The following is a 16904-nucleotide window of genomic DNA, read 5'->3' as shown; positions in this document are numbered from 1 at the left end:
ACTGGACCGTTTCCACCTAGTGTCCCCTAACCCTGAACTGGACCGTTTCCACCTAGTGTCCCCTAACCCTGAACTGGACCGTTTCCACCTAGTGTCCCCTAACCCTGAACTGGACCGTTTCCCTAGTGTCCTAACCCTGTGTTTCCCCTAACCCTGAACTGGACCGTTTCCACCTAGTGTCCCCTAACCCTGAACTGGACCGTTTCCACCTAGTGTCCCCTAACCCTGAACTGGACCGTTTCCACCTAGTGTCCCCTAACCCTGAACTGGACCGTTTCCACCTAGTGTCCCTAGTGTCCCCTAACCCTGAACTGGACCGTTTCCACCTAGTGTCCCCTAACCCTGAACTGGACCGTTTCCACCTAGTGTCCCCTAACCCTGAACTGGACCGTTTCCACCTAGTGTCCCCTAACCCTGAACTGGACCGTTTCACCTAGTGTCCCCTAACCCTGAACTGGACCGTTTCCACCTAGTGTCCCCTAACCCTGAACTGGACCGTTTCCACCTAGTGTCCCCTAACCCTGAACTGGACCGTTTCCACCTAGTGTCCCCTAACCCTGAACTGGACCGTTTCCACCTAGTGTCCCCTAACCCTGAACTGGACCGTTTCACCTAGTGTCCCCTAACCCTGAACTGGACCGTTTCCACCTAGTGTCCCCTAACCCTGAACTGGACCGTTTCCACCTAGTGTCCCCTAACCCTGAACTGGACCGTTTCCACCTAGTGTCCCCTAACCCTGAACTGGACCGTTTCCACCTAGTGTCCCCTAACCCTGAACTGGACCGTTTCCACCTAGTGTCCCCTAACCCTGAACTGGACCGTTTCCACCTAGTGTCCCCTAACCCTGAACTGGACCGTTTCCACCTAGTGTCCCCTAACCCTGAACTGGACCGTTTCCACCTAGTGTCCCCTAACCCTGAACTGGACCGTTTCCACCTAGTGTCCCCTAACCCTGAACTGGACCGTTTCCACCTAGTGTCCCCTAACCCTGAACTGGACCGTTTCCACCTAGTGTCCCCTAACCCTGAACTGGACCGTTTCCACCTAGTGTCCCCTAACCCTGAACTGGACCGTTTCCACCTAGTGTCCCCTAACCCTGAACTGGACCGTTTCCACCTAGTGTCCCCTAACCCTGAACTGGACCGTTTCCACCTAGTGTCCCCTAACCCTGAACTGGACCGTTTCCACCTAGTGTCCCCTAACCCTGAACTGGACCGTTTCCACCTAGTGTCCCCTAACCCTGAACTGGACCGTTTCCACCTAGTGTCCCCTAACCCTGAACTGGACCGTTTCCACCTAGTGTCCCCTAACCCTGAACTGGACCGTTTCCACCTAGTGTCCCCTAACCCTGAACTGGACCGTTTCCACCTAGTGTCCCCTAACCCTGAACTGGACCGTTTCCCTACCTAGTGTCCCCTAACCCTGAACTGGACCGTTTCACCTAGTGTCCCCTAACCCTGAACTGGACCGTTTCCACCTAGTGTCCCCTAACCCTGAACTGGACCGTTCCCCTAACCACCTAGTGTCCCCTAACCCTGAACTGGACCGTTTCCACCTAGTGTCCCCTAACCCTGAACTGGACCGTTTCCACCTAGTGTCCCCTAACCCTGAACTGGACCGTTTTCACCTAGTGTCCCCTAACCCTGAACTGGACCGTTTCACCTAGTGTCCCCTAACCCTGAACTGGACCGTTTCCACCTAGTGTCCCCTAACCCTGAACTGGACCGTTTCCACCTAGTGTCCCCTAACCCTGAACTGGACCGTTTCCACCTAGTGTCCCCTAACCCTGAACTGGACCGTTTTCACCTAGTGTCCCCTAACCCTGAACTGGACCGTTTCCACCTAGTGTCCCCTAACCCTGAACTGGACCGTTTCCACCTAGTGTCCCCTAACCCTGAACTGGACCGTTTCACCTAGTGTCCCCTAACCCTGAACTGGACCGTTTCCACCTAGTGTCCCCTAACCCTGAACTGGACCGTTTCCACCTAGTGTCCCTAACCCTGAACTGGACCGTTTCCACCTAGTGTCCCCTAACCCTGAACTGGACCGTTTTCACCTAGTGTCCCCTAACCCTGAACTGGACCGTTTCACCTAGTGTCCCCTAACCCTGAACTGGACCGTTTCCACCTAGTGTCCCCTAACCCTGAACTGGACCGTTTCCACCTAGTGTCCCCTAACCCTGAACTGGACCGTTTCCACCTAGTGTCCCCTAACCCTGAACTGGACCGTTTCACCTAGTGTCCCCTAACCCTGAACTGGACCGTTTCCACCTAGTGTCCCCTAACCCTGAACTGGACCGTTTCCACCTAGTGTCCCCTAACCCTGAACTGGACCGTTTCCACCTAGTGTCCCCTAACCCTGAACTGGACCGTTTCCACCTAGTGTCCCCTAACCCTGAACTGGACCGTTTCCACCTAGTGTCCCCTAACCCTGAACTGGACCGTTTCACCTAGTGTCCCCTAACCCTGAACTGGACCGTTTCCACCTAGTGTCCCCTAACCCTGAACTGGACCGTTTCCACCTAGTGTCCCCTAACCCTGAACTGGACCGTTTCCACCTAGTGTCCCCTAACCCTGAACTGGACCGTTTCCACCTAGTGTCCCCTAACCCTGAACTGGACCGTTTCCACCTAGTGTCCCCTAACCCTGAACTGGACCGTTTCACCTAGTGTCCCCTAACCCTGAACTGGACCGTTTCCACCTAGTGTCCCCTAACCCTGAACTGGACCGTTTCACCTAGTGTCCCCTAACCCTGAACTGGACCGTTTCCACCTAGTGTCCCCTAACCCTGAACTGGACCGTTTCCACCTAGTGTCCCCTAACCCTGAACTGGACCGTTTCCACCTAGTGTCCCCTAACCCTGAACTGGACCGTTTCCACCTAGTGTCCCCTAACCCTGAACTGGACCGTTTCCACCTAGTGTCCCCTAACCCTGAACTGGACCGTTTCCACCTAGTGTCCCCTAACCCTGAACTGGACCGTTTCCACCTAGTGTCCCCTAACCCTGAACTGGACCGTTTCCACCTAGTGTCCCCTAACCCTGAACTGGACCGTTTCCCTACCCCTAACCCTGTCCACCTAGTGTCCCCTAACCCTGAACTGGACTTTTCACCTAGTGACCGTTTCACCTAGTGTCCCCTAACCCTGAACTGGACCGTTTCCACCTAGTGTCCCCTAACCCTGAACTGGACCGTTTCCACCTAGTGTCCCCTAACCCTGAACTGGACCGTTTCGTGTCCCCTAACCCTGAACTGGACCGTTTCCACCTAGTGTCCCCTAACCCTGAACTGGACCGTTTCCACCTAGTGTCCCCTAACCCTGAACTGGACCGTTTCCACCTAGTGTCCCCTAACCCTGAACTGGACCGTTTCCACCTAGTGTCCCCTAACCCTGAACTGGACCGTTTCCACCTAGTGTCCCCTAACCCTGAACTGGACCGTTTCCACCTAGTGTCCCCTAACCCTGAACTGGACCGTTTCCACCTAGTGTCCCCTAACCCTGAACTGGACCGTTTCCACCTAGTGTCCCCTAACCCTGAACTGGACCGTTTCCACCTAGTGTCCCCTAACCCTGAACTGGACCGTTTCCACCTAGTGTCCCCTAACCCTGAACTGGACCGTTTCACCTAGTGTCCCCTAACCCTGAACTGGACCGTTTCCACCTAGTGTCCCCTAACCCTGAACTAGTGTCCCCTAACCCGTGGACCGTTTCCACCTAGTGTCCCCTAACCCTGAACTGGACCGTTTCCACCTAGTGTCCCCTAACCCTGAACTGGACCGTTTTCACCTAGTGTCCCCTAACCCTGAACTGGACCGTTTCACCTAGTGTCCCCTAACCCTGAACTGGACCGTTTCCACCTAGTGTCCCCTAACCCTGAACTGGACCGTTTCCACCTAGTGTCCCCTAACCCTGAACTGGACCGTTTCACCTAGTGTCCCCTAACCCTGAACTGGACCGTTTCACCTAGTGTCCCCTAACCCTGAACTGGACCGTTTCCACCTAGTGTCCCCTAACCCTGAACTGGACCGTTTCCACCTAGTGTCCCCTAACCCTGAACTGGACCGTTTCCACCTAGTGTCCCCTAACCCTGAACTGGACCGTTTAACCCTGAACACCTAGTGTCCCCTAACCCTGAACTGGACCGTTTCCACCTAGTGTCCCCTAACCCTGAACTGGACCGTTTCCACCTAGTGTCCCCTAACCCTGAACTGGACCGTTTCACCTAGTGTCCCCTAACCCTGAACTGGACCGTTTCACCTAGTGTCCCCTAACCCTGAACTGGACCGTTTCCACCTAGTGTCCCCTAACCCTGAACTGGACCGTTTCCACCTAGTGTCCCCTAACCCTAGTGAACTGGACCGTTTCCACCTAGTGTCCCCTAACCCTGAACTGGACCGTTTTCACCTAGTGTCCCCTAACCCTGAACTGGACCGTTTCACCTAGTGTCCCCTAACCCTGAACTGGACCGTTTCCACCTAGTGTCCCCTAACCCTGAACTGGACCGTTTCCACCTAGTGTCCCCTAACCCTGAACTGGACCGTTTCCACCTAGTGTCCCCTAACCCTGAACTGGACCGTTTTCACCTAGTGTCCCCTAACCCTGAACTGGACCGTTTCCACCTAGTGTCCCCTAACCCTGAACTGGACCGTTTCCACCTAGTGTCCCCTAACCCTGAACTGGACCGTTTCCACCTAGTGTCCCCTAACCCTGAACTGGACCGTTTCCACCTAGTGTCCCCTAACCCTGAACTGGACCGTTTCCACCTAGTGTCCCCTAACCCTGAACTGGACCGTTTCCACCTAGTGTCCCCTAACCCTGAACTGGACCGTTTCCACCTAGTGTCCCCTAACCCTGAACTGGACCGTTTCCACCTAGTGTCCCCTAACCCTGAACTGGACCGTTTCCACCTAGTGTCCCCTAACCCTGAACTGGACCGTTTCCACCTAGTGTCCCCTAACCCTGAACTGGACCGTTTCCACCTAGTGTCCCCTAACCCTGAACTGGACCGTTTCCACCTAGTGTCCCCTAACCCTGAACTGGACCGTTTCCACCTAGTGTCCCCTACCTTTCCACCTAGTGTCCCCTAACCCTGAACTGGACCGTTTCACCTAGTGTCCCCTAACCCTGAACTGGACCGTTTCCACCTAGTGTCCCCTAACCCTGAACTGGACCGTTTCCACCTAGTGTCCCCTAACCCTGAACTGGACCGTTTCCACCTAGTGTCCCCTAACCCTGAACTGGACCGTTTCCACCTAGTGTCCCCTAACCCTGAACTGGACCGTTTCACCTAGTGTCCCCTAACCCTGAACTGGACCGTTTCCACCTAGTGTCCCCTAACCCTGAACTGGACCGTTTCCACCTAGTGTCCCCTAACCCTGAACTGGACCGTTTCCACCTAGTGTCCCCTAACCCTGAACTGGACCGTTTCCACCTAGTGTCCCCTAACCCTGAACTGGACCGTTTCCACCTAGTGTCCCCTAACCCTGAACTGGACCGTTTCACCTAGTGTCCCCTAACCCTGAACTGGACCGTTTCACCTAGTGTCCCCTAACCCTGACCTGGACCGTTTCACCTAGTGTCCCCTAACCCTGAACTGGACCGTTTCCACCTAGTGTCCCCTAACCCTGAACTGGACCGTTTCACCTAGTGTCCCCTAACCCTGACCTGGACCGTTTCCACCTAGTGTCCCCTAACCCTGAACTGGACCGTTTCACCTAGTGTCCCCTAACCCTGAACTGGACCGTTTCACCTAGTGTCCCCTAACCCTGAACTGGACCGTTTCCACCTAGTGTCCCCTAACCCTGAACTGGACCGTTTCCACCTAGTGTCCCCTAATCCTGAACTGGACCGTTTCCACCTAGTGTCCCCTAACCCTGAACTGGACCGTTTTCACCTAGTGTCCCCTAACCCTGAACTGGACCGTTTCACCTAGTGTCCCCTAACCCTGAACTGGACCGTTTCCACCTAGTGTCCCCTAACCCTGAACTGGACCGTTTCCACCTAGTGTCCCCTAACCCTGAACTGGACCGTTTCCACCTAGTGTCCCCTAACCCTGAACTGGACCGTTTCCACCTAGTGTCCCCTAACCCTGAACTGGACCGTTTCCACCTAGTGTCCCCTAACCCTGAACTGGACCGTTTCCACCTAGTGTCCCCTAACCCTGAACTGGACCGTTTCCACCTAGTGTCCCCTAACCCTGAACTGGACCGTTTTAGTGTCACCTAGTGTCCCCTAACCCTGAACTGGACCGTTTCCACCTAGTGTCCCCTAACCCTGAACTGGACCGTTTCCACCTAGTGTCCCCTAACCCTGAACTGGACCGTTTCCACCTAGTGTCCCTAATAGTGAACTGGACCGTTTCCACCTAGTGTCCCCTAACCCTGAACTGGACCGTTTTCACCTAGTGTCCCCTAACCCTGAACTGGACCGTTTCCACCTAGTGTCCCCTAACCCTGAACTGGACCGTTTCCACCTAGTGTCCCCTAACCCTGAACTGGACCGTTTCCACCTAGTGTCCCCTAACCCTGAACTGGACCGTTTCCACCTAGTGTCCCCTAACCCTGAACTGGACCGTTTTCACCTAGTGTCCCCTAACCCTGAACTGGACCGTTTCCACCTAGTGTCCCCTAACCCTGAACTGGACCGTTTCACCTAGTGTCCCCTAACCCTGAACTGGACCGTTTCCACCTAGTGTCCCCTAACCCTGAACTGGACCGTTTTTCACCTAGTGTCCCCTAACCCTGAACTGGACCGTTTCCACCTAGTGTCCCCTAACCCTGAACTGGACCGTTTCCACCTAGTGTCCCCTAACCCTGAACTGGACCGTTTCCACCTAGTGTCCCCTAACCCTGAACTGGACCGTTTCCACCTAGTGTCCCCTAACCCTGAACTGGACCGTTTTCACCTAGTGTCCCCTAACCCTGAACTGGACCGTTTCCACCTAGTGTCCCCTAACCCTGAACTGGACCGTTTCCACCTAGTGTCCCCTAACCCTGAACTGGACCGTTTCCACCTAGTGTCCCTAATAGTGAACTGGACCGTTTCCACCTAGTGTCCCCTAACCCTGAACTGGACCGTTTTCTCCTAGTGTCCCCTAACCCTGAACTGGACCGTTTCACCTAGTGTCCCCTAACCCTGAACTGGACCGTTTCCACCTAGTGTCCCCTAACCCTGAACTGGACCGTTTCCACCTAGTGTCCCCTAACCCTGAACTGGACCGTTTCCACCTAGTGTCCCCTAACCCTGAACTGGACCGTTTTCACCTAGTGTCCCCTAACCCTGAACTGGACCGGTTCCACCTAGTGTCCCCTAACCCTGAACTGGACCGTTTCACCTAGTGTCCCCTAACCCTGAACTGGACCGTTTCACCTAGTGTCCCCTAACCCTGAACTGGACCGTTTCACCTAGTGTCCCCTAACCCTGAACTGGACCGTTTCCACCTAGTGTCCCCTAACCCTGAACTGGACCGTTTCCACCTAGTGTCCCCTAACCCTGAACTGGACCGTTTCCACCTAGTGTCCCCTAACCCTGAACTGGACCGTTTCCACCTAGTGTCCCCTAACCCTGAACTGGACCGTTTCCACCTAGTGTCCCCTAACCCTGAACTGGACCGTTTCCACCTACTGTGTCCTAACCCTGAACTGGACCGTTTCCACCTAGTGTCCCCTAACCCTGAACTGGACCGTTTTCACCTAGTGTCCCTAATAGTGAACTGGAGCGTTTTCACCTAGTGTCCCTAACCCTGAACTGGACCGTTTTCTCCTAGTGTCCCTAATCCGGAACTGGACCGTTTCCACCTAGTGTCCCCTAACCCTGAACTGGACCGTTTCCACCTAGTGTCCCCTAACCCTGAACTGGACCGTTTCCACCTAGTGTCCCCTAACCCTGAACTGGACCGTTTCCACCTAGTGTCCCCTAACCCTGAACTGGACCGTTTCCACCTAGTGTCCCCTAACCCTGAACTGGATCGTTTCCACCTAGTGTCCCCTAACCCTGAACTGGACCGTTTCCACCTAGTGTCCCCTAACCCTGAACTGGACCGTTTCCACCTAGTGTCCCCTAACCCTGAACTGGACCGTTTCCAACTAGTGTCCCCTAACCCTGAACTGGACCGTTTCCACCTAGTGTCCCCTAACCCTGAACTGGACCGTTTCCACCTAGTGTCCTAACCCTGAACTGGACCGTTTCCACCTAGTGTCCCCTAACCCTGAACTGGACCGTTTCACCTAGTGTCCCCTAACCCTGAACTGGACCGTTTCCACCTAGTGTCCCCTAACCCTGAACTGGACCGTTTCCACCTAGTGTCCCCTAACCCTGAACTGGACCGTTTCACCTAGTGTCCCCTAACCCTGAACTGGACCGTTTCACCTAGTGTCCCCTAACCCTGAACTGGACCGTTTCACCTAGTGTCCCCTAACCCTGAACTGGACCGTTTCCACCTAGTGTCCCCTAACCCTGAACTGGACCGTTTCACCTAGTGTCCCCTAACCCTGAACTGGACCGTTTCCACCTAGTGTCCCCTAACCCTGAACTGGACGGTTTCACCTAGTGTCCCCTAACCCTGAACTGGACCGTTTCACCTAGTGTCCCCTAACCCTGAACTGGACCGTTTCCACCTAGTGTCCCCTAACCCTGAACTGGACCGTTTCCACCTAGTGTCCCTAATATTGAACTGGACCGTTTCCACCTAGTGTCCCCTAACCCTGAACTGGACCGTTTTCACCTAGTGTCCCCTAACCCTGAACTGGACCGTTTCACCTAGTGTCCCCTAACCCTGAACTGGACCGTTTCCACCTAGTGTCCCCTAACCCTGAACTGGACCGTTTCCACCTAGTGTCCCCTAACCCTGAACTGGACCGTTTCACCTAGTGTCCCCTAACCCTGAACTGGACCGTTTCCACCTAGTGTCCCCTAACCCTGAACTGGACCGTTTCCACCTTGTGTCCCCTAACCCTGAACTGGACCGTTTCCACCTAGTGTCCCCTAACCCTGAACTGGACCGTTTCCACCTAGTGTCCCCTAACCCTGAACTGGACCGTTTTCACCTAGTGTCCCCTAACCCTGAACTGGACCGTTTCCACCTAGTGTCCCCTAACCCTGAACTGGACCGTTTCCACCTAGTGTCCCCTAACCCTGAACTGGACCGTTTCCACCTAGTGTCCCTAATAGTGAACTGGACCGTTTCCACCTAGTGTCCCCTAACCCTGAACTGGACCGTTTTCTCCTAGTGTCCCCTAACCCTGAACTGGACCGTTTCCACCTAGTGTCCCCTAACCCTGAACTGGACCGTTTTCACCTAGTGTCCCCTAACCCTGAACTGGACCGTTTCACCTAGTGTCCCCTAACCCTGAACTGGACCGTTTCCACCTAGTGTCCCCTAACCCTGAACTGGACCGTTTCCACCTAGTGTCCCCTAACCCTGAACTGGACCGTTTCACCTAGTGTCCCCTAACCCTGAACTGGACCGTTTCCACCTAGTGTCCCCTAACCCTGAACTGGACCGTTTCCACCTAGTGTCCCCTAACCCTGAACTGGACCGTTTCCACCTAGTGTCCCCTAACCCTGAACTGGACCGTTTCCACCTAGTGTCCCCTAACCCTGAACTGGACCGTTTTCACCTAGTGTCCCCTAACCCTGAACTGGACCGTTTCCACCTAGTGTCCCCTAACCCTGAACTGGACCGTTTCCACCTAGTGTCCCCTAACCCTGAACTGGACCGTTTCCACCTAGTGTCCCTAATAGTGAACTGGACCGTTTCCACCTAGTGTCCCCTAACCCTGAACTGGACCGTTTTCTCCTAGTGTCCCCTAACCCTGAACTGGACCGTTTCACCTAGTGTCCCCTAACCCTGAACTGGACCGTTTTCACCTAGTGTCCCCTAACCCTGAACTGGAGCGTTTCCACCTAGTGTCCCCTAACCCTGAACTGGACCGTTTCCACCTAGTGTCCCCTAACCCTGAACTGGACCGTTTTCACCTAGTGTCCCTAATAGTGAACTGGAGCGTTTTCACCTAGTGTCCCTAACCCTGAACTGGACCGTTTTCTCCTAGTGTCCCTAATAGTGAACTGGACCGTTTTCACCTAGTGTCCCCTAACCCTGAACTGGACCGTTTCCACCTAGTGTCCCCTAACCCTGAACTGGACCGTTTCCACCTAGTGTCCCCTAACCCTGAACTGGACCGTTTCCACCTAGTGTCCCCTAACCCTGAACTGGACCGTTTCCACCTAGTGTCCCCTAACCCTGAACTGGACCGTTTCCACCTAGTGTCCCCTAACCCTGAACTGGACCGTTTCCACCTAGTGTCCCCTAACCCTGAACTGGACCGTTTCCACCTAGTGTCCCCTAACCCTGAACTGGACCGTTTCACCTAGTGTCCCCTAACCCTGAACTGGACCGTTTCCACCTAGTGTCCCTAATAGTGAACTGGAGCGTTTTCACCTAGTGTCCCTAACCCTGAACTGGAGCGTTTTCACCTAGTGTCCCTAACCCTGAACTGGACCGTTTCACCTAGTGTCCCCTAACCCTGAACTGGACCGTTTCCACCTAGTGTCCCCTAACCCTGAACTGGACCGTTTCCACCTAGTGTCCCCTAACCCTGAACTGGACAGTTTTTACCTAGTGTCCCCTAACCCTGAACTGGACCGTTTCCACCTAGTGTCCCCTAACCCTGAACTGGAGCGTTTTCACCTAGTGTCCCCTAACCCTGAACTGGACCGTTTCCACCTAGTGTCCCTAATAGTGAACTGGACCGTTTCCACCTAGTGTCCCCTAACCCTGAACTGGAGCGTTTTCACCTAGTGTCCCCTAACCCTGAACTGGACCGTTTCCACCTAGTGTCCCCTAACCCTGAACTGGACCGTTTCCACCTAGTGTCCCCTAACCCTGACCTGGACCGTTTCCACCTAGTGTCCCTAATAGTGAACTGGAGCGTTTTCACCTAGTGTCCCTAACCCTGAACTGGAGCGTTTTCACCTAGTGTCCCTAACCCTGAACTGGACCGTTTCACCTAGTGTCCCCTAACCCTGAACTGGACCGTTTCCACCTAGTGTCCCCTAACCCTGAACTGGACCGTTTCCACCTAGTGTCCCCTAACCCTGAACTGGACCGTTTCCACCTAGTGTCCCCTAACCCTGAACTGGAGCGTTTTCACCTAGTGTCCCCTAACCCTGAACTGGTCCGTTTCCACCTAATGTCCCCTAACCCTGAACTGGAGCGTTTTCACCTAGTGTCCCTAATAGTGAACTGGAGCGTTTTCACCTAGTGTCCCTAACCCTGAACTGGACCGTTTTCACCTAGTGTCCCCTAACCCTGAACTGGACCGTTTCCACCTAGTGTCCCCTAACCCTGAACTGGACCGTTTTCACCTAGTGTCCACTAACCCTGAACTGGACCGTTTTCACCTAGTGTCCCCTAACCCTGAACTGGACCGTTTTCACCTAGTGTCCCCTAACCCTGAACTGGAGCGTTTCCACCTAGTGTCCCCTAACCCTGAACTGGACCGTTTCCACCTAGTGTCCCCTAACCCTGAACTGGACCGTTTTCACCTAGTGTCCCTAATAGTGAACTGGAGCGTTTTCACCTAGTGTCCCCTAACCCTGAACTGGACCGTTTTCTCCTAGTGTCCCTAATAGTGAACTGGAGCGTTTTCACCTAGTGTCCCCTAACCCTGAACTGGACCGTTTCCACCTAGTGTCCCCTAACCCTGAACTGGACCGTTTTCACCTAGTGTCCCCTAACCCTGAACTGGACCGTTTCCACCTAGTGTCCCCTAACCCTGAACTGGACCGTTTTCACCTAGTGTCCCCTAACCCTGAACTGGACTGTTTCCACCTAGTGTCCCCTAACCCTGAACTGGACCGTTTCCACCTATTGTCCCCTAACCCTGAACTGGAGCGTTTTCACCTAGTGTCCCCTAACCCTGAACTGGACCGTTTCCACCTAGTGTCCCCTAACCCTGAACTGGACCGTTTCCACCTAGTGTCCCCTAACCCTGAATTGGACCGTTTCCACCTAGTGTCCCCTAACCCTGAACTGGACCGTTTCCAACTAGTGTCCCCTAACCCTGAACTGGACCGTTTCACCTAGTGTCCCCTAACCCTGAACTGGACCGTTTCCACCTAGTGTCCCCTAACCCTGAACTGGACCGTTTCCACCTAGTGTCCCCTAACCCTGAACTGGACCGTTTCCACCTAGTGTCCCCTAACCCTGAACTGGAGCGTTTTCACCTAGTGTCCCCTAACCCTGAACTGGACCGTTTCCACCTAGTGTCCCCTAACCCTGAACTGGACCGTTTTCACCTAGTGTCCCCTAACCCTGAACTGGACCGTTTTCACCTAGTGTCCCCTAACCCTGAACTGGACCGTTTCTCCTAGTGTCCCCTAACCCTGAACTGGAGCGTTTTCACCTAGTGTCCCCTAACCCTGAACTGGACCGTTTCCACCTAGTGTCCCCTAACCCTGAACTGGAGCATTTTCACCTAGTGTCCCCTAACCCTGAACTGGACCGTTTCCACCTAGTGTCCCCTAACCCTGAACTGGACCGTTTTCACCTAGTGTCCCCTAACCCTGAACTGGACCGTTTCACCTAGTGTCCCCTAACCCTGAACTGGACCGTTTCCACCTAGTGTCCCCTAACCCTGAACTGGACCGTTTTCACCTAGTGTCCCCTAACCCTGAACTGGACCGTTTTCACCTAGTGTCCCCTAACCCTGAACTGGACCGTTTCCACCTAGTGTCCCTAATAGTGAACTGGACCGTTTCCACCTAGTGTCCCCTAACCCTGAACTGGAGCGTTTTCACCTAGTGTCCCCTAACCCTGAACTGGACCGTTTCCACCTAGTGTCCCCTAACCCTGAACTGGACCGTTTCCACCTAGTGTCCCCTAACCCTGAACTGGACCGTTTCCACCTAGTGTCCCTAATAGTGAACTGGAGCGTTTTCACCTAGTGTCCCTAACCCTGCACTGGAGCGTTTTCACCTAGTGTCCCTAACCCTGAACTGGACCGTTTCACCTAGTGTCCCCTAACCCTGAACTGGACCGTTTCCACCTAGTGTCCCCTAACCCTGAACTGGACCGTTTCCACCTAGTGTCCCCTAACCCTGAACTGGACCGTTTCCACCTAGTGTCCCCTAACCCTGAACTGGACCGTTTCCACTTAGTGTCCCCTAACCCTGAACTGGACCGTTTCCACCTAGTGTCCCCTAACCCTGAACTGGAGCGTTTTCACCTAGTGTCCCTAATAGTGAACTGGAGCGTTTTCACCTAGTGTCCCTAACCCTGAACTGGACCGTTTTCTCCTAGTGTCCCTAATAGTGAACTGGACCGTTTTCACCTAGTGTCCCCTAACCCTGAACTGGAGCGTTTTCACCTAGTGTCCCCTAACCCTGAACTGGACCGTTTTCACCTAGTGTCCCCTAACCCTGAACTGGACCGTTTCCACCTAGTGTCCCCTAACCCTGAACTGGACCGTTTCCACCTAGTGTCCCCTAACCCTGAACTGGACCGTTTCCACCTAGTGTCCCCTAACCCTGAACTGGACCGTTTCCACCTAGTGTCCCTGATAGTGAACTGGGCCGTTTCCACCTAGTGTCCCCTAACCCTGAACTGGACCGTTTCCACCTAGTGTCCCCTAACCCTGAACTGGACCGTTTCTCCTAGTGTCCCCTAACCCTGAACTGGACCGTTTCTCCTAGTGTCCCCTAACCCTGAACTGGAGCGTTTTCACCTAGTGTCCCCTAACCCTGAACTGGACCGTTTCCACCTAGTGTCCCCTAACCCTGAACTGGACCGTTTCCACTTAGTGTCCCCTAACCCTGAACTGGACCGTTTCCACCTAGTGTCCCCTAACCCTGAACTGGAGCGTTTTCACCTAGTGTCCCTAATAGTGAACTGGAGCGTTTTCACCTAGTGTCCCTAACCCTGAACTGGACCGTTTTCTCCTAGTGTCCCTAATAGTGAACTGGACCGTTTTCACCTAGTGTCCCCTAACCCTGAACTGGAGCGTTTTCACCTAGTGTCCCCTAACCCTGAACTGGACCGTTTTCACCTAGTGTCCCCTAACCCTGAACTGGACCGTTTCCACCTAGTGTCCCCTAACCCTGAACTGGACCGTTTCCACCTAGTGTCCCCTAACCCTGAACTGGACCGTTTCCACCTAGTGTCCCCTAACCCTGAACTGGACCGTTTCCACCTAGTGTCCCTGATAGTGAACTGGGCCGTTTCCACCTAGTGTCCCCTAACCCTGAACTGGACCGTTTCCACCTAGTGTCCCCTAACCCTGAACTGGACCGTTTCTCCTAGTGTCCCCTAACCCTGAACTGGACCGTTTCTCCTAGTGTCCCCTAACCCTGAACTGGAGCGTTTTCACCTAGTGTCCCCTAACCCTGAACTGGACCGTTTCCACCTAGTGTCCCCTAACCCTGAACTGGACCGTTTCACCTAGTGTCCCCTAACCCTGAACTGGACCGTTTCCACCTAGTGTCCCCTAACCCTGAACTGGAGCGTTTTCACCTAGTGTCCCCTAACCCTGAACTGGACCGTTTCCACCTAGTGTCCCCTAACCCTGAACTGGAGCGTTTTCACCTAGTGTCCCTAATAGTGAACTGGAGCGTTTTCACCTAGTGTCCCTAACCCTGAACTGGACCGTTTTCACCTAGTGTCCCCTAACCCTGAACTGGACCGTTTCCACCTAGTGTCCCCTAACCCTGAACTGGACCGTTTTCACCTAGTGTCCCCTAACCCTGAACTGGACCGTTTCCACCTAGTGTCCCCTAACCCTGAACTGGACCGTTTTCACCTAGTGTCCCCTAACCCTGAACTGGAGCGTTTCCACCTAGTGTCCCCTAACCCTGAACTGGACCGTTTCCACCTAGTGTCCCCTAACCCTGAACTGGACCGTTTTCACCTAGTGTCCCTAATAGTGAACTGGAGCGTTTTCACCTAGTGTCCCTAACCCTGAACTGGACCGTTTTCTCCTAGTGTCCCTAATAGTGAACTGGAGCGTTTTCACCTAGTGTCCCCTAACCCTGAACTGGACCGTTTCCACCTAGTGTCCCCTAACCCTGAACTGGACCGTTTTCACCTAGTGTCCCCTAACCCTGAACTGGACCGTTTCCACCTAGTGTCCCCTAACCCTGAACTGGACCGTTTTCACCTAGTGTCCCCTAACCCTGAACTGGACCGTTTCCACCTAGTGTCCCCTAACCCTGAACTGGACCGTTTCCACCTAGTGTCCCCTAACCCTGAACTGGAGCGTTTTCACCTAGTGTCCCCTAACCCTGAACTGGACCGTTTCCACCTAGTGTCCCCTAACCCTGAACTGGACCGTTTCCACCTAGTGTCCCCTAACCCTGAACTGGACCGTTTCCACCTAGTGTCCCCTAACCCTGAACTGGACCGTTTCCACCTAGTGTCCCCTAACCCTGAACTGGACCGTTTCACCTAGTGTCCCCTAACCCTGAACTGGACCGTTTCCACCTAGTGTCCCCTAACCCTGAACTGGACCGTTTCCACCTAGTGTCCCCTAACCCTGAACTGGACCGTTTCCACCTAGTGTCCCCTAACCCTGAACTGGACCGTTTTCACCTAGTGTCCCCTAACCCTGAACTGGATCGTTTTCACCTAGTGTCCCCTAACCCTGAACTGGACCGTTTCTCCTAGTGTCCCCTAACCCTGAACTGGAGCGTTTTCACCTAGTGTCCCCTAACCCTGAACTGGACCGTTTCCACCTAGTGTCCCCTAACCCTGAACTGGACCGTTTTCACCTAGTGTCCCCTAACCCTGAACTGGAGCGTTACCTAGTGTCCGCTAACCCTGAACTGGACCGTTTCCACCTAGTGTCCCCTAACCCTGAACTGGACCGTTTTCACCTAGTGTCCCCTAACCCTGAACTGGACCGTTTTCACCTAGTGTCCCCTAACCCTGAACTGGACCGTTTCCACCTAGTGTCCCTATTAGTGAACTGGACCGTTTCCACCTAGTGTCCCCTAACCCCGAACTGGAGCGTTTTCACCTAGTGTCCCCTAACCCTGAACTGGACCGTTTCCACCTAGTGTCCCCTAACCCTGAACTGGACCGTTTCACCTAGTGTCCCCTAACCCTGAACTGGACCGTTTCCACCTAGTGTCCCTAATAGTGAACTGGAGCGTTTTCACCTAGTGTCCCTAACCCTGAACTGGAGCGTTTTCACCTAGTGTCCCTAACCCTGAACTGGACCGTTTCACCTAGTGTCCCCTAACCCTGAACTGGACCGTTTCCACCTAGTGTCCCCTAACCCTGAACTGGACCGTTTCCACCTAGTGTCCCCTAACCCTGAACTGGACCGTTTCCACCTAGTGTCCCCTAACCCTGAACTGGACCGTTTCCACCTAGTGTCCCCTAACCCTGAACTGGACCGTTTCCACCTAGTGTCCCCTAACCCTGAACTGGAGCGTTTTCACCTAGTGTCCCTAATAGTGAACTGGAGCGTTTTCACCTAGTGTCCCTAACCCTGAACTGGACCGTTTTCTCCTAGTGTCCCTAACAGTGAACTGGACCGTTTTCACCTAGTGTCCCCTAACCCTGAACTGGAGCGTTTTCACCTAGTGTCCCCTAACCCTGAACTGGACCGTTTTCACCTAGTGTCCCCTAACCCTGAACTGGACAGTTTCCACCTAGTGTCCCCTAACCCTGAACTGGACCGTTTCCACCTAGTGTCCCCTAACCCTGAACTGGACCGTTTCCACCTAGTGTCCCCTAACCCTGAACTGGACCGTTTCCACCTAGTGTCCCCTAACCCTGAACTGGACCGTTTCCACCTAGTGTCCCTAATAGTGAACTGGATCGTTTCCACCTAGTGTCCCCTAACCCTGAACTGGACCGTTTCCACCTAGTGTCCCCTAACCCTGAACTGGACCGTTTCTCCTAGT

General features: G+C 54.2%; 1 protein-coding gene across 2 annotated transcripts in view; it reads left to right on the top strand.

Annotated features, from left to right (window-relative positions):
- Positions 1 to 16904, top strand: part of LOC139405487 (vascular endothelial growth factor receptor 3-like) — a 267475-nt gene that overhangs the window by 171281 nt on the left and 79290 nt on the right. The window lies entirely within an intron of this gene.

This window comes from Oncorhynchus clarkii, unplaced genomic scaffold (genome assembly GCF_045791955.1).
Source record: "Oncorhynchus clarkii lewisi isolate Uvic-CL-2024 unplaced genomic scaffold, UVic_Ocla_1.0 unplaced_contig_8391_pilon_pilon, whole genome shotgun sequence".
Lineage (NCBI taxonomy): Eukaryota > Metazoa > Chordata > Actinopteri > Salmoniformes > Salmonidae > Oncorhynchus > Oncorhynchus clarkii.
Note: the sequence above shows the minus strand (reverse complement) of the source record. Positions and strands in the feature narration are given on the sequence as shown.